Source organism: Macrosteles quadrilineatus, unplaced genomic scaffold, assembly GCF_028750875.1.
Source record: "Macrosteles quadrilineatus isolate MER2022 unplaced genomic scaffold, UCM_ALF_1.0 Scaffold_5__1_contigs__length_97177068, whole genome shotgun sequence".
Lineage (NCBI taxonomy): Eukaryota > Metazoa > Arthropoda > Insecta > Hemiptera > Cicadellidae > Macrosteles > Macrosteles quadrilineatus.
This window is the reverse complement of record NW_026542598.1, coordinates 91,472,596-91,491,896: the sequence shown is the minus strand read 5'-3', so window position 1 is coordinate 91,491,896 and position 19,301 is coordinate 91,472,596. Positions and strand designations below refer to the sequence as shown.

The 19,301-nt window shown below is 35.0% G+C and overlaps 1 protein-coding gene across 1 annotated transcript in view; it reads left to right on the top strand.

The window, feature by feature from the left end:
* Positions 1-19,301, top strand: part of LOC128994154 (uncharacterized) — a 230,738-nt gene that overhangs the window by 147,178 nt on the left and 64,259 nt on the right. The gene's annotated exons all lie outside the window — the stretch shown is intronic.

The window sequence follows — 19,301 nt, the reverse complement described above, 5'->3', positions numbered from 1 at the left end:
CACTTGCCACTTTGCCAAATGGAATGACTTTTTCGTCACAAAGATATCCTCCACAGTTTAACATTTTCTAGGACTGTCAGAAGACTCGTTGTACTCAAAATCTATAGCATCCCATGAAGCTTTTGTATTATTTGCCAGATATTTTAAATTGACGTTTAGCTTGGACTCCTCGTCAACTTTTTAAGAGCAAGAGGGTACAAATGTCACTCAAAGTATAGATACCTCGAGGTCCTAAGCTCATATTATCCTTATCAGCATCATATGCCTAGATGCGGAGAACTGGACACCACCATTCACAATTTGTACCGACTCATCAACTCTCTCATGATTGTTGCAATCTAAGACGAGAATCTCCTCCACACCAGGTTATACGTCTGTTCAGCTACCTTAAAAAATATTTTTCTTATAGGACGGCAAACTCCCATTCTAGAGATGATTTTCCAGTAGGCTTCAACATAAGCTATTCAAAGTTGTTGAACCTATAACAACGTGTGAACTAATCAGACAAAAGCCTAAATTTCCTCGACTAACAAATACAGATATATCATTCTCCGCAATCACAATACAAAGTACAAAGTTATTGTCAAGGCAGAGCAATCCTAATCAGCGACCATCCTAATACATTACATCTAGGAGAAAAGACGTAGCTTTTGACGTTTCGAAACTGAGCTAAGCTATCATTGGTCGTTGGGAAAGAGAACCAGCTATCTCATCAGTGGCATCATATTCATTCAAACTCATAACCTATTTCACTCATAATCGTCCAAGTGTTTTTGTTCCATACACATCAAATCCAAACTTTGAACTTACTATTCACTTCACCTTTCTCATTAAACTTCAATCGAATTTCCCGGTGAGTTATATCACGTAATTCCCACTGCCCCGCGATGACATTATTGATATCACTAATGAAACTCTCCTAATGAAGTGGCTTAATTATATAATTAGGTCGGCGACTTGCCTCGCATTAGAACTGCTTCATTTTGGCCACGTGACCACGTGGTCAACTGAGGTCAATAATTGTTTACGACACAGGGTTAATTACCCGAAAGGTCGAGCGGTTATAAAGTAATTAATTACCTCATTAACGTAATTGACCTGTGCAGACCTGCTCCTGCAGCCCGCCGGGTGATTATAGGTAAAAACACTAATTTGTGGATCGGTTTTTTTGTCCAGTGATTAATTATAGGCTACTGTAATTGCTGCGCATTCTAGTGAACGTTTAAGCATAAAAGAGTCGACAATATTATAATTTCTCTACCTAACTCGCATTTATAACCATGGGACAGGGATAATATCCACTATGTTTAATATTATGTATTATATCTATTATTTGGTATTATGTTTAATAATTCCCTTAAACAGTGCAAGTAGACTTCTTCTCTTACTATAAAATCAGAAAGGTTTATTTGTGTTGCATGTTAGTCATGTTCGAGCATTTGAATTTCAACCATCGACTATATACATTATGGTATGCAACTTATGTTATATAGCCAAGTGTTTCAACTAAACATTTCTCTACTGACCTTGCATTGTACAAATAGATAAAACCTCCAGCTAACTCAAAACTTTGGGTAAATTTAATTTTCATGTTTATCACGTTAACTCATGTATACTTATACAGGGTGTCCCGGAACTCTCTACCAATATTTTAGGGCATTGTTCCTGGGTAAGAAACATAACTAAATATCATATTTAAATTGTCCGGAAGTCCTTAGTTACTCAGAAAGCCGCCATTTTGTTTTTTCACTTATTATTTTTTTTCTGAAAATTGGTTAAACATACGAAGTTGAAACTTTGCACAAACATTTATGACAACTAGACAAAGCTACAAAAAAATTATGACGATTTTTCAAATGCATGAAACAAAATGGCGGCTGTTTAAAATTTTGTTTCTTAAATTACTCAAAAACCGTTGATTTTACAAAATTTTTACAAGAATAACTTTTTTAAGGCAATTTTATTACAAATCGATCGACACCTTAACCTTTAAGATCGGACGAGTATTAACTGAGATATGACAGTTTTAGTAATACGTGACCGCTTTCAGCATGCGCTGCAACTAATATCCGGCGGTCACTTATCACGAAAACTACCATATCTCAGTTAATACTCGTCCGATCTTAAAGATTAAGGTGTCGATCGATTTGTAATAAAATTGCCTTAAAAAAGTTATTCTTGTAAATTTCTTTTAAAATCAACGGTTTTCGAGTAATTTAAGAAACAAATTTTAAACAGCCGCCATTTTGTTTTATGAATTTGAAAAATCGTCATAATTTTTTTGTAGCTTTGTCTAGTTGTCATAAATGTTTGTGCAAAGTTTCAACTTCGTATGTTTAACCAATTTTCAGAAAAAAATTAATAAGTGAAAAAAACAAAATGGCGGCTATCTGAGTAACTAAGGACTTCCGGACAATTTAAATATGATGTTTAAATATGTTTCTTACCCAGGAACAATGCCCTAAAATATTGGTAGAGAGTTCCGGGACACCCTGTATAGACGAATGTGCTAGCTTCAAGTAAACAACGTAAGATCATTCGATCGTGACGTAAATGTGACGTAAATTTCTAGGAAGGGGATAAACTCGTATTCACATAGCCTCCCTTAGAATCAGCCACATTCGAATTTCTTCCCCAGAGTGCTCAGGAACCGAAAAAAGTCCACAGGGGTCGATACGAAGCTGTTCACGGTTTTGGCTGTTTAATTATTTTAGTTTAATCGAAGGCTCAGAGCTCTAGAAGCGCTCAGGAAATCCTGCAGACGCTCAGTTGGAGCTATATCATCATCGCCTTTGTTGAAGTGTTGCTATTGTGAATAAAACGTGGGTAAGTTCTCGTTCAGGTTTTCGTTTATTCACAGTAAGTTTTTTACCCCCCTTAAAATATGGTACATTACAAGTATTATTAATACCATTTAGCATGGGGACACCATGTATTTGTGTAGTTAAATCATGTAGCAAAACAACAAAAGTGAATAAGTTATACCACAGACTAAGCAAAACGAGTACACTTCTCATTCCATTAGAAGCTCATTTCTCGTGTCTAGTTCATGTACAGTGACACTGGGCGCTGGTGTCGACGAAATTTAGTTTCTATTATTTAGGGTTAGTTTCTTGAGTTGTGCTTTACTGTTTGTTTGGTTATATAACTAAGTGACGAATTATTGTTTATCATTAGATCGTATTATTTGGTTAAAGAGGTTTTAAATGACTGAAATAACAAGAAACAAATGTTAAACAAAAGACGAACTCTGCAGTACACCGTACAGAATTAATTGTCTTAAACTGCTCCATAAGGATGAGAAATCTACTAAGCGATTATATTTTATCTATGGATATACGTCTTGTCACTTCAAAACTTTTGGTAATATTAGTTTTTCTATTTATCCTATATTTTCTATAAGACTTCGTCATATTCAGGCACGTAATCCACATTTCCATTGTAGAAAAACGACAAGATTTCAAAACTCTCTGTCTCAGTTATCATTTCTCCGCTTGACCTGTCAACTTTGAAAGTTTAATTGCATCTCGCGGTCCCGGATAGTATTGTTCGGCGGTTGCACAACCGCGGTAGATTGGGCGGTTATTTATCGCCCGGTAGTCGGTAGACGGTAATCGGTAGCACACTCCCGTGATCTACAGTCTATACCATGAGAAATCTAACTGGCCGGGCCGGACAATGAATCAGGTTTGGTGCCACAACTCAAATTAGGCAATAAAACAGCACACAGCCCGACACCCTATCTGCATGGTAATGCTCGATTAGAATATGGAGATTTGAGAATCGGTCTGGCGGATTGTCTAAATAATAAAGGTTGGATCCAAAAACATGGACCGAGATGTGCTGGGAAATAAAAAATATATATTCTGCGTAAACTAGTTTATACGAAGGAGGGTAAAATACATAGAATTCCTTTGATAAAGTTGAAGTCAGTTTTGGAATAATAAACAGATCAGCAATCTGACACATAATGTCTCCGATTAGCTTATGAACAACCCTTATAATGTCTGTAAGTTGTGTATTTTATGGGGAAAATCACAAAAGCTGCAATAATTTTTACAGCAATGGGGGTTGTATCTTTTTAGAGTAAAAGGGACTATAAAATATTAAATTTTAATCTGCTATTAAAAAAAAATTAATTTTCCGTAGTTTTATGGGGGTTTGCCGGAGAACCACGAAAGTTGCAATTACTGTTAACCCGTAAATTTTGCAACAATGGGGATTGTACGTTCGTGCCGTTCTTCATAAAATCCGTTGGTATGAGGATATCACCACCAAAAATCAAAATATCTGAGAAAAATTGGACAGCGAATCAGGATTAACGAAAACTAAACATTACCACATGATTTAAATGAGTCACAAAACAGCTCTCTACTTTCCTATTCCATCCACAAGGATTACCCAAACCACAAAAGTAACTGTGAAAAATAACAGCAATAAAAGTAACCGTTACCCGAACTCTGGAGGAATATTGACCTCTCCAACAGTGACTCAATGAGTCACCAGGCAAGAGTCGGAGTCATAGGTTGTTGAGTCACTGAGTCATCGTCATATTGGTCTACAGGAGATTGTGTGTATTCAAAGGTGATGTCGAATGGTCCTGGATTTTTTACTTTCCCCCCCTATACCATAGTATATGGAGAAAGTATTGTTTTCGTCAAAATTTTCGAGTTTGAGTTTTGAGTGGATATATTCGTTTTGGGTCCCCCTGGACCCAAAAAAGTGGTTTTCGAAGTGATGTCTGTGTGTGTGTGTGTGTGTGTGTGTGTGTTGGTGTGTTTGTATTCACCGAATAGTGGCATCCTTCACAGGCACACGGCCGTACTGTGGCACCTTCAAAAATTGTGGCACCTTTTTCAGGGTGCCACAGCTAATTCGATCACTTTTTAGGTTTTCCAGCATTATTACGTCGTTTAAACATCACATGCCACAATTGAGTATTTTTGAACTCGTTGATGTGAGTTTAGGTAGCGCAGGTACACACCGAATTGTGGAACACGAAACCATACAGGTAGCTAGCGCGCCTCGCGCCGTCCGCCGGAACTATAACTTTCCTAATGCTACGTTGCCAATTCTCGCGCCAGCCTACACTCTAAATAGTGGCACCATGCCACAATTCAGTATATATCAACAGTGTGTGGACAGGATGCCACTTAATGAGTTGTAGAGCTTGAGCTGTGTGTAGAACAGTGCAACAAGCAACTAATAAACTAATAATACTATACTGCCACGTACTATAAAACAATTTAAGTACCATAAATAAAATACTTTTGCTCCGAGTGGTGAACAATGTTTTACATTACAAATAATTTGTGTAGTAAATAATAATTTAAATTATTTCGTACTGATACATCTATTTTTTTAACATTTTAGTCATGTTGACAAAATATTTTGCAATTACATTTCTGAATCAGTCTGTAAAGGTAGATATTTCGATGCATCATTGCTGAAAGTTATGTTTTGCTTCTCACTCTCAGAGTATTCCAAAGACATCTAATGTTTCAATCCATGTTCAAATGTTATATGAGGTAAACATATAACCGAATCAATTAAAGTACTTAAATTAAAATACATATTATTATCAACACGCATAATCTAGTTCAGATTATAATATCATCTCACAATCATATTTGTAAAACCTACTGTGGTGTTTTAACCAGTCCCCACTAACAAAAGCATAAAATGAAAGGTCCTAAAGAGGTTAACATTGAGTCATAACAAAAGTAGTTTAAAAGTTGTAACCGTGATACTGTAAATAATTTGATATTGTTAGATATTATACGATCGTTTTACAATTTTGTCAATCTATCTGTTACTTTCATACAAATGTATTTTTATTATTCAATGTTTTGTTTTGTAGAACCTTTAGTATTCTCAACTTTATTAATAACTAGTAGAATACCCGTCCTTCGTACGGGGTTGGCATATAAGTAGAACATGATCATTGCAGTGATGGGAGAGGAAACGGATTAAGAAAATATGGTCTTTTAATTTATACGGTATCCTATAGTGTAGCACACATATACATATAATAAAAGAATGTGTTTAATGGTTTGCACTGTAAACGAAAACCTATCACAATAGTTCCAAACATGTTAATAGGGCAATTTTCTAACATATTTTAGTGAAATTATAATCAGGCAAACGGGAATTCGCTCAGTCTAGGTTTGCTGGGGCAGGGGGATTATATTACTGTTTACAAACAAATAAATCAAAAGAATATACCTCATAACTCAGGATAAGGGCCTAGGTTGATAAGGCAATATAGAATGTTGATTATTTCCTATATCCATCAAATGATTTCTTTTACAATGAATTATTATAAAAATAAATAAATATTATTACAACATTTCACAAAATTAAGTATTTTTAAGTATAATTAACAAACAGACTCAGTATAGTTAGATCATAAACAAATGAAGTACTGTTACCGAAACAATCCTATAATAATGAAATTACATTTACATATGGTTTGGCAGCTCCTTTAGGTAATGTTAAATAATGTTTACATTCAGGCTAGTGACATCATTATTTTAAATTTATAATCCTTACCCTCTCTGTTCTAATATTCGTGCAGTTAGGTTTGAACCAGCTGTGTTGAATTGTGAAATCAAAATCAATTTGACAGTTAGTTAGTTCTGCTTGTTTACATTTTTAAACTTACTAGGTTTGTTCTTTGTTACCATGGATACCATCAATCAATATTTACTTTTAAATCTCTCATCTCAGATTTTTGAAAGCCCACGGGGCAAAGCCCTAGGTGAATATCGAAGCGGCAATAGTTCTATATGTATCCTCGGAGCTGTAGCTTCATTTATGTGCAATTTGAGCATAGTCGGATCAGTATTTTTTTAGATTAGCTCATACAAACACACACACAGACATCTCCTCTTCTTTATAATAGTATAGAATAGAATATATAATAGAATAGATAGATAGATAAACCTATTTCAACGTACAATATCAGTTTTAGGAAATTCCTAGTAAGGTTATTAGAAGTATATTGGCATCCGTGAAGTTTGTGTAATGTTTTTTAAAATCATTGTGGGATATATTTAACTTCACTTATTATTTATTTAATATGTTTCTACTTCTTGAAATTCTCAGTTAACTGGGAGGCGGAGCAAACAGTTTGTTCTAAAATGAACTTGAAAATTTTAAACAATCTTTTTCTGTTGGTTTACTTAAAGTATATAATGTTCTACTATGAATGCAAATCTTTAATATAGTCTAAATTTCCAGTCCCACCCTCAAAAACTATGATATTTAACAGTTGAATCTTTATAACGTATAAACACATTATTTTTAATCGGTCATCAAACTGATTCTTGAATTAGTAGTTGCAAGAGTACGCAAAACTGCAGAGAGACCTTGAAAATGCTTGTGCAATGATATAGTTTTAAATTATAATATAAACCCTTCAAAAAATTGTATTAACAGGACCAGAGGACCAATATGCACATGGTATTTCATTTGTATAAGGCAAAAAGTTCAAATCATATTAACTTATGATTGCCAATAGATTTTGGGTTTCCTTAAAACAATTATATAAAACTGTCTGCAAATGTCAATAAAACTAATTTTATAAGAAATTGTAGATTCTTCTGTTGCTCTGTAGGCGACCATTTTGGTCACACAAGGAAGTCCAAACTTATATCTAAGTTTGAACAACGTCATCTTGATTTTACATTGCTCAAGATACATAATCGACACATAGGCTTTCAAAAAAAATAAGTAAAGAAAGTAACTAGTGATGGACCGCGCAGACATAGGAACAGTCTAGACTTGCCTCTTACTGACGTTTTCCAAACGAATATAGAAGTTAGATCTACATTCTTCATTTTAGGCTTGAAATAAATTTGTTTGTGGGTAAGAGCGAATGAGTAAGCATGAACAATAATTTTACCATTCTCCCCGACACGCCACCATACCACAGCATCTTACTAGCAGAGCTCAAGGTCATTGACGTAATTGTAATGAACTAAATTTAGACTTCCACCCCCCAATGTCACCAATGGGCCCTAAAGGTTGGTATGTAACAATTCATGACGGTTGAACAATGGCCTTTAAAATACGCTTTTAATTTGTTTTCTAGCGTTTACCGTATCTTAGAAAAAGTTAGTTTACAATAATTACAAAAACTTGTTGGGCGAAAGAAAAGTTCTAAAAAGCTACAAAAAATTAATTTATAATATGTATCTATATCGTATTAAAGTGTGTTAAAGGTTTAGCGTTTGGTTTACAATGTAAAAATTTTCAAAGTCACAAGATGGTTTCTGAAACTCTTTATACAACTCTCCTTTATAAAAATTTTAAAAAATATTATCCAAGAAATTGAGCTCTTTAGCCACAAAATCCACCGTTTTTTTACTTACCTGACGAAGAAATAAAAACAGTAGCAGCCGACGAACTTTGTTATGTCATATTTAAAAACTCATTTAAAAGTACCGACTTTATTTCAAGATTTAAAATAGAAAATATAAACTTTTGAGCTTTTAATTAGAACCAATAGTGTCCTAGACTAATTGACATCTTTCACACGAAGTGTCAACGATTTACCTTTAGTCTAAATGTCAAGTTATTTTGAAGCTGGACATTGAGTTTTGGTGCCGTTTTCATTGGCATCTACCACTTCTAACCTGCACTAAGATGGCGGACCTGGCTTCAACTGCTTGTTTAAACTAACGGAATTCTGATGAAAATTTGATCATGAATTATTAGCAGTTTTGCAGGGATGATTAACAATAGTTTTTTTTTTTTAATTTAAATTGCTTGTTAGTTGGCAACAAATCTTACAGATGTGTATACATTTTTTAGGACAAAATTGAATTTGCAGATGCCATGGTAAAGAAGCGTACTAGAAAAAGTTACTTTCGCCTCATCCAATTTTTACAGCAGTCAGCTGTTGACATGCTAGGCGAGCAACCGCGACAGTGAGGACGGGGAACAGCTGATTTCATGTTCCTAGTTGGCAAATTGTCTGCTAGTTCTAGTTGGCAAATTGTCTGCTAGCTACTAACGTACACATGCATAAGCCATCAGCGGTAGCACCAGTAGCCTCAATGAATATATAAACACTTGTGTTAAGGTTTAAATACAGTAGTCAATGTTATTACTGAATTTGATACTATACATATTGTTACTAATATATGAAATGGAGAAAAACGTTACCTTAAAAATACAAAATTTCCCAATTTATATCCAGACCTTTTTAAATAGCTTAGAAAACAAATAATTTAGTATATCAAAGTGTTTTTGTACGGTTATTGGTAACAGGACAAATTCAAAAATTGTAAATTTAAAATTCCCTTGTTATTCATATAAAGAATATTGTAAAATGTTGTAGTTTGCTTGTTTATGGGTATATTTTGATCAAACTTGGCAAATTTATTCAAACAATTACAAAACTATTTGGATCATGAACGGTACTCTAGTTTTCCCAATGTAGGACACGTGAATTGGAATTTTGGCGTTACAGGCACAATGACAGTAACAATCAAACAAACGTACAGATATTGACACAAGACTCGTTTCGGCTTTCTTATTATATACAACGTAGAAATAACCAAACACTTCATGCAATGTACAGGCAAAACAGTAAAGACTTTATAATCTTATAACTAACTATCTGCCCATGCTTCGCAACGGGGTGAGAATCTTTGGGTCTCTAAATCCACCGTAAAAAAAATTGTATATTTCGTACAGTGAGGTTTTGCCGAATCGATATCGGGTTTTAAGTTCGGGACGAAGTCGAGAACGTGAAACGATCGAGAGCTGCAAACCCATTTTGGCTCGTGGTACGAGCGCTATTTTTCACCCAAGTATGTTTTGCAATATAACGTCCCTCTTATTTATGTAAAATATTTTGAGGAATCAGCAAAATCAAAAATAACAATAAATAGTTGTCTAGAAAGCTGTGACAAAAAACAAGTCTATTGCAATGCCATGGGTACAGCTTGTGCATTTAATATACATTAATGTTTGAAGTAAATAGGCGAACAAGTGATTTTGCGGCCCTAGGGATGTAAACCCCTGCTCGGTCCCCATATGACGATGACAGCTGGCATAGCCAGCAAAACGTAACTTTCAGCCACCAATATAAACCAGCTAAATGTATGTAAAACAGCTAAAAACATCATAGTGAGGTGAAAAATTCGTTACGCATACTTTTACATTACCATGAATTAATTATGTGCATACAGAAAAAACGGAGTCATACTTATTGCGTATTTTAATGTAAACTAGTGGCTTGTAGGGACATAGTCCCTAAAAAGCTACGGAAAAGGAATTATTGTAGGAATATTTAAACAAACTCAGAATCAAATTATCTATATGTCAGTATAGGCCTAGATATCCCACTACAACATATCTTTTGTGCAAAAAAACAAAACAGTTTGTTGTTTGTCTTTGTTTGCTTTTGTTGATAACGTTATGTTCAATAAAGAATTTGAATGATTCCAGAGGTTTAACTGCTAAATGCAGCAAACATGTTTATGAATAAATATTGGTTTATTGAGGTAGCTTTGGTTTTTTGGTTAATGCTGATAACAAGGCTTCCCCGATTGAAATACAGTATTGGAAATTGTCTTCGTCAAATAAGAAAAGGCAAAAAATGGTGTGTTGAGATACCCTACCCAGTTATTATTTCTAAGTCTATGCTCATTTTGTAAATGTTTAACAAAATTATTCTTAAGTAAAGGCATCCCATTGACAGAACTTGGATCTAAATTTGTTTGTGATCAACATTAAAAAACCACTATTAGCCTAGTGTAAGTATGTGGTGTTAATCCTCCTAAAGGTGCGATTGATTTACATATTCTACCAAAAAAGGGCCTAGTCAACGTCTAACTACTAACTATTAACTACTAACTATTGCGGCTAGTTAGGGTTCCATTACCCAGTTATCGAAACTAATCACGACATAAATATTTTTGGTTCGTTTAAATACCTGTACGAACCTACTTCATCTCTATTCCCAAATTGTTTTCTAAGAGTAACCGTTGAGGTTATTCCACTTCATACAAAATATTGCTTAAACACTACAATAAATCTCAAATATAAATGTTAGTAAATTAAAAAAAAAATTGGAATAAATCTTTTACATATGTTTTGAAATAAAAACAAAGAAGATCTTCTTTTAATCTTGAATCGTTTCTTAAATCTTGAAAACAATTTATTTCAACTTTGACATAACTAAAAAGTCTTGATTATTGAAGGTAACGTTTTCCCTTTATACTGTATAATTGGTTTTATATAGTATACATTACATTGCAGAATTGACTGGCAAATGAGTAATCCAAATGTAAGCTTACTTGCTAATGATAAAATCACGATCAGCTGGATTGAAGTAAACAAAAATCAGCAGTAAATGCCTTCTAATGCTATTCTTATAGAGAACATTGTACGTTATATCTAATTTTGTGTTAAGATTTTGGGAATTTCACTATTTTTCCCGCCGTCACGGGATAAAGACCTTTAATTTGAGCCCTCTCACGTCGTTCTACGACTTCCCAGTCGCCCACAATTTTGACGCAAAGAATCGGCTTACGTAATTAATATATAGATAGAATAGATTTCTTGTATATTCCCATGAAACTGATAATTTACCCAGCACATTAAGGCCTTTATTCCAAGTATCTCAGTTCGTAAACCATACATACAATGTGACGATAAAATATCAACAAAATAGCATGTAGTTTTATGTAATCATCACGACATTTCATTTGGTCCATTGACTTTAAATCCAATAATTGTAAAAATTATTGGAGCTTTGAAAAAAACTTCATATAAAATCCTTGCACTAATAAAAGACGACGTCATGAGCGCGGGAAATGAGCTACAGCGGCTAGGGCATAGCCACATGAATACAGAACGGAATGAAGGAACTAGAATGGAGAACTGGCAACAGCGCACGCGAGAAGTAGGGGGGGGCGCACACACCGCTCAAGCACTACAACGCATTAGTGGCATCCTGTCCACACACTGTTGATAAATACCGATTTGTGGCATGGTGCCACAATTTAAAAACTGGAATGTTAGATGTTAAAATGGAGTGTTCATTAAAAATATCGATGCAGACATGTTTCTACCACCTTCCTTCATCCACTGGTGGCCGCAGGTTGAAAGATGCCACAATTAGGTGTTTGCGAGTATTCGGTAAAACCCCGTAGGTGTGTGTGTGTCTGTGTGTCTGGATGTGTACAGAGCTAGGGACTACACCTGTGGTCCGATTTCAATGAAATTTGGTATGTAGGTTCTAATCCGTGGTATCTCCAGGCGTTTTTTTCATTTTTTTGAAATTTTGATTTTTTATGGGGATTTTCCCATAAAAACCCATAAAAACTGGAAAAATCGGATTTTCTCAAAAATGGCCCGAACGATTTTGATAAAAATTTAGTATGTTGTAGCCCTTTAAAGTCTGAACAAAATGGTACAAATCCCATTTCTGTAAAAATTATGGTTCAAAAGTTATGGTAAATTATGTTTTTTACCCATAAAACCCCATAAAATAACAAAAAATAGGATTTTAGACAAAAATCCGGTTTTGATTTATTGAAATTTTGATTTTTTATGGGGATTTTCCCATAAAAACCCATAAAAAACTGGAAAAATCGGATTTTCTCAAAAATGGCCCGAACGATTTTGATAAAAATTTAGTATGTTGTAGCCCTTTAAAGTCTGAACAAAATGGTACAAATCCCATTTCTGTAAAAATTATGGTTCAAAAGTTATGGTAAATTATGTTTTTTTCCCATAAAACCCCATAAAATAACAAAAATAGGATTTTAGACAAAAATCCGGTTTTGATTTAACAGAGTATGTTATCATCCTTTCAATTTTGATAGTTTTCGTCATTTTTTAGAAAATGTTATTTTTAATGGGGATTTTCCCATAAAACCCCATAAAAAACTGGAAAAATAGGATTTTCTCAAAAATGGCCCGAACGATTTTGATAAAAATTTAGTATGTTATAGTCGTTTATATTCTGAACAAAATGGTACAAATCCCATTTTTGTAAAAATTACGGTTCAAAAGTTATGGTGGATTATGTTATTTTCCCATAAAAATCCCCATAAAATAACGGAAAATCGGATTTTCCCAAAATTGGCTAGAACAATTTTGATAAAAATTTAGTATGTTATCGTCCTTTAAATTCTGAAGAAAATTTTACAAATCCCATTTCCGTATATTTACACTTACCGCTTACACATGAGAAAGGTTGTTGACAATCTTATGGGAGAAAGTATGTGTCAGAATGCTGATACCGTTTATTAATCTCATATCTGGCCTACTTGATAATGGTGATTTTAGTGTAAGCTGTGTAATTGTTGGATATAGTGATGCTTCCCTCTTCTAACAACCAAAAGACGCTGGTACGATTACGATAACAGTTAGTAGTTGTTGATTTGAGGGAAGAAACCGTGTAGAGACGAGTAAAATGTCTTGAATAGCTTTTATGTTGACCAAGATCAGACATTTACTTCACTAGAAATAGCCTACTGCTGGAGGTAGCAAGAGAGTTACGAGACGTTGGCACAATTTGTACTAGGGGATAAAGTTACTTAGTAAAGCTATAAGCCAATGAGCTCATTTCCCTGGTACCAACCTAACCAAATTCCAGCAGAGTTGCTGCGTCAGTGCTGCCAATTGTATTTCTAGCGGGTGATTAAGTGATCAAGAACAGCTGAGCCCAGTTCCAAAAAAAAAACTACCAAATTGAAAAGCTACCGATTTCGTTTCAGGATTGAACCAGGATCTTTTAACTGTCAGGCTATTATAGTAGTTGAACTCCCAACTATTCCCCCAATATCAAGACCGCTAATCAGTTATTTCTGTCCCCGATCACAGCGGAAGTGGCTGTCCCTCAGTCATTAACAGATGTCCATCACAAGCCTACGTGGGGTTGTGTTGTGTCACGTGGGCTGATATGTGATTGATGATCAGCTGATTTGTGGAGGCGAGTTTTGCACGCGACAATACCGGGCAACTAGAAAATATCCAACTAATCTGATTGTGATAAGTCTTATAAATCTGTAATTAGTGTGACAGCTGACACAGCTTTGAGATCAGAAGTGTGATAGTTTGGAGTTAGACGCTAAAGGTTGTCATTTGGTTAACCACAGTAAAGTTAGTTCTTTCATCGTAACATTAGTAAGGTTCCTAAACGACTGTGGATGTTATTTAGAACAAAATTTCAGTATCTTATCATTTACCTGATCTGAATTCCTTTAATGTGCTACTGTTTTTGTTTTATCTAACCTTTTTCGAGTGAATGTAATTTTTTTCCTTTCTGAAGTCAAGTTTAGAAACCATTTAGACACAAACATCTATACACACAAACAAAAAAACGTAAAAATCATTTTTGGGCAAAAATAATTGCAGAATTGGGCGGATGTGTGGTACCTAAATCGAGTCTATAATATTTGAGAAGTGGTTCAGGGGTTTAATCCAAAACTAAATTTCGAGAATACGTAGGTTTTAATTCCTTACAACAGCTTATATAAACAAGATGAAAAACTGTGGTACCACAAACCCATAAACCAAAAGTTACCACGATTTGAGCTACACGTATTCGCTAACGCAACCTATAATCATGCAGTAAACAATAACTTATGTTGATTCAACTATAGCATGTATTTTTAACCCCCCAATACAATATGGCTCGCAGACGATATACAAGATCACAAGGTAGAAAGGCGGCAGTGAGTCTGTGTGATGGCGGAACTGTTAGTCAATATTTCACATGTTAGACACAGTGTAGGACTAGGCTTGTTGCCAACACGGCTAATATACAGTATTTACCCGCGGCGAGACTATATATAGCCTGATTTAATAAACACCCTTGATATAGTGAATGTGATACCATACAGTGTATGAAACAACAGTTGCAGTACAATATACAATACTAACTGTATCAAACAAAAACAAAAATATTGAAATATCTCGTGAGCGTAGAGTCCACAACTTTGGAAACGCATAGTTTAATTGGTTAAAGTAACTTAGGATTCGCTATTTGTTGTAGTATTTTCCACTAATTAAACTGGGACGGTGGCGTCGTCCTGGGTTCAACTACTAGATTCAGCTACTTGGAGGTCACGAATTGTGCATAGTGGATGCCTATAACTATGCACAATTCGTGACCTCCAAGTAGCTGAACCTAGTGGTCGTACTGCTTTTGCGCACTAATCCGAACCCCCCAAAAGGATTAGCAAGGATCCCCGATCTTGTTTGCGCTTTCTTCGGGCCAGGTAGCCAACGTGACGGTATTCCCTGCTGGACAACTATTTGTAAACAAACCCTTACACACTGGATAAATATCTGTAAATATCTCACCAATCGCCTTCGCCTGCATTCTTTTCTACATCTGTGCATACTCAGATCGGCTGAAATATTTTGAAACATGTCACTCGCCTGCATTCTCTTCTACCCTTCGGGGCATGCTCACGGTTGGCTGAGACTAGAATTCCAATATTTCCGCCAAAAATATTATAGGTAGTTGAAGTAAATGGTCGAGAAAAACGTTACAGTAGGGTTTAGATTAAATCACGGCTATCCAGTTATATGCGGTTTGGAGTATCGCTAATGTCAATACTAAGCTCACGTTACTATGCATATTAATGTAAAGGTATATTACCGTTAGACGATCAAAATCGAAAAGCCGTGACAAAAAACTTATCTAAAGGCCAAGTGGCTAGCAGAATAAAATTGGGAAAATGGATTTTGTAAAATGTGTGGGGTACAGGGCGTGTGTATTTTACAAAAGATGCCGCCAAAAAGCGCCAACGAGATTTGCCTGATGGGGTACCTGTGGGGCCGTCTGGGCTTGAAGCGCAAACGAGATCAACTTTCTACCCGACAGAGGCTTAGTGCGCAAACGAGGTCCGCCATCCACTGTGTATGCGATACTCCATGGTGTGGATTAACGTACGCACTAGTGAGTACTAAAATGGTACTACGACGATCCGGAGTACTATCATGATACGAGTAATTAAAAATGTGGTTCGCATTCCAATATAAACTGTAGGTCCCTTAGTTGTCGTTGGCTGTATGGGATATTAATTAATAGCTGTGTCTAAGGAACATGTCGGCCAAGACTACGAGATCGCGCCACTAATCCCCATTCATACCTTAAACCACCTACATTAGTATGGTCACTATTTCATATTAAAGTATTAAAAGTATTCAAACTGTGAGGAAATTATACTGGGAGAGGATCCACTAAGTCAATTGTTCAATTCCATCATTCATTCATTCTTTGATGCCCTGGAGTTCAGCTAAACAGTCATGGCTCTAAAATGCGGACCAGCAAAGTCGTTCGGTGTGTGGGTACATTAAAGAACGTTACAAACAAAAAAAGTGGTTGACAAACTCAAAACACTTCGTGTGTAAGTTTTAAACCCGCGTTTCAACACGCGCTAGAAAGTACGCGGCCGAAAACGTAATTAAGCAATAAACCGTCGCAAGCAAGGGTGATCTCTGACCCGCGTTACCGAATTTCACGGCTTGTGACACGCCGCCGTTTTGAAAGTTGATATATATTTATGGCCACTATCGCCATACGCCACGCGAGCTGCTACTGGCCTTAGCAAAGATATGTGGGTCGAGTGTCGAGCCTTGTGGTACTCCATAAACACCCGAGTAAAAGTATGATATAAGTCGCTGTTCCTGATACGATTTATGTAGGAACAGTTGGGAACAGTTGGGTAAGCGGGTTACGGAGTAGTTTTTTGATTGTGCGTAACGAATTTCGAAGTAGTTTCATGGATTAACATTGGATTTGTAATATAAAAGCAACTAAAACGATGTATGTGTCAAATTGTTTGTTCTCTAGTATAATTCGTCTGGGGAGCGAGCTGGTTTAGTGGTAGAGCGCGGGGCTTCAATGCTCAAGGTCCCGGGTTCAAATCCCACCTATAACCAATGGATTTTATCAATCTGATAATGCCGTAAGCGTTTAAAGTGAAGTAATGTGACAAATGGTTATGGGCCAGAACCTAGCCTCCTAGGATGTGAAGGAAGGACATAAAAGTATCAATCTATTCGAATCAAAATGGTCAAATGAATGTGTGAAATTCCTTCAATAATTAATTGTAAGTTGATGCCTTCATTTACTGTGTTTGTTTCCAAGGTAAAACGGATCCAATGCAACGCACCGATAAAGATTACGTTTTATAAAATCAGTTATTAGGTGGATAAAACTACCATTTTACTATATTTCTACATGTCATATCTACACCATAAAGAGTGTTTACTTACTTCAACGAAGTCACAACTTAAATAGCAGATTAAAATACATTTTCGTAAACTGTTTCTTGTCTTGTTTACAAACTAACTGTGGTTAAACATTCAACTGAAGGAACAGCTGTTAAATTAAAATTCACATTTAAACCTGTTATAAAGAAAGATAGTCAGCATTACTGGATCAAACCAAAAACATGTTCTTCAACTTATGACTATATTAACAAATTATTTTGTTTAAAAGAGACAATCATCTACGCTATTAAATTATAAGTCACCAAGTAATAATAATCAATGTTTAGTTTAAACTTTATTGTAATATTGTGTAAAATAACTTACGTAACTAGAATTTTCTCGGAAAACATTTGTATACCTCAAAGGCACAATTAGTGACAATAAAACAGTAGTGCCATAAATTGAAAGTATGAAAACTTCCTTCAGAGCTAATAAAAATATTACTGCTAGTTCTGGTGAAATAAATCAAATGCTGATAATTAATAGACTACATAACTAACAGGTTATGACGTCATGTGTACGGAGGCAATCATAAAATTGTTATTGTTAACTTGTCAAAGAGTAGCCTCCGGTGGATGTTAAGCGATCTCATAAAAAACTAAATTGTTTCTCGCATATTAAAAGGGAAATAATATTTTAACGTTTAATCCCACAACAACACTTCAATGTACTAAATCTTTAGTTTTATAGGCTCTACATTTTCAAAGGTAAAAATTGTACCCACATTTTTGCATAATTTAAAACCCTTACGACTCGATCTTCACAAACACATTCAAGTTTATCCAGCACTACACGTTCAGGTCAAATTTCATCAAAATGAAACCAAAATTACCCAGGTTATCTTGTTGTATATACTTTTTGAAACAAGTGTTTTTGGGCTCTGTCGCTCTGCAGACATCAAAATTAACTAATAACTATGTCCCGAGTATAGGTCTCACCATTCCAGCATACGGTAGCTTCTTTTCGGTAATTTGTGAAAATAATTAATATGGTGACAAATATTCTACATAGTTAAATCCTCTATTTTGCACTTATTTTGCATTCCCGGCCACAGTTTATGATACCAATTCTTTTAGTAGATTTAATATTTATGGAGGTGTTATATAATTAAAATTAAGTAATATTGTCGCATGTGAAAACGCCTGAATAACAGTAGTATGCAATAGCTGCAATACAACACCGACCCTGAATTGCGATCAAACGCCGTTATGTCTTTGTAGGTCTGTGCGTGCCGTGTGTACGCAAACACGCAAAGACAGTACCACCAAAAAATAAATTTACGGGTTTGTTAATGAAAAAAACTGTCCGTTGTGATACCTGGATTGTGATTTATCTGGGAATTAAAAGTTTGTTTAGTAATTTTATTTTTGTACGATTATGCAAGCTTTATCCATACACTTAGCATAACTTTATCTTAACACGAAAAGTATAACTTTTGTTTAAACAATAAGTCATAATATTGCAGCAATAATATATTTGTTCAGTATGATTTCAAAATTAAAATTAAAAATAAAACATGAGCTATGGTAGTTTATATTAGTTGGAAAATATCAATGGTAATGAAAAAAAAATCAACATGCTTATGAACAAGCTACCAATAAAATTACAAACACACAAACATATACAAGAACATTACAAATACAGAACTAAATGAAATATAATTTTGATAAATCCGTTAATCAAAGACTGCTGTTGAACTATACCAAATTATTTCCACAAACAAATAATTTACTAAATAATTAGATTATTGTAAAACATACCTTTAGACTGTTTAGTTGCATCAAACACAAAATTGCACTTTATAAACACTCAATATGTCTACTTTACCAATACGTAGCAGTTTTAAAACACCACACGATTCAATGCACATTGAACATACTCAACAATTATGCGCGTCGCAACAAGAAAACTCTCCATCAGCTGAGTACAACAATCAGCTGATTAGCGACTTGTAGATCAGCTGGCTTACCAATAAAATCATGATTTGTTATGAGTTATTTCGATTAAACGTTGGTGTGGATGTATTTACAAAACTAACGTGTGCATTA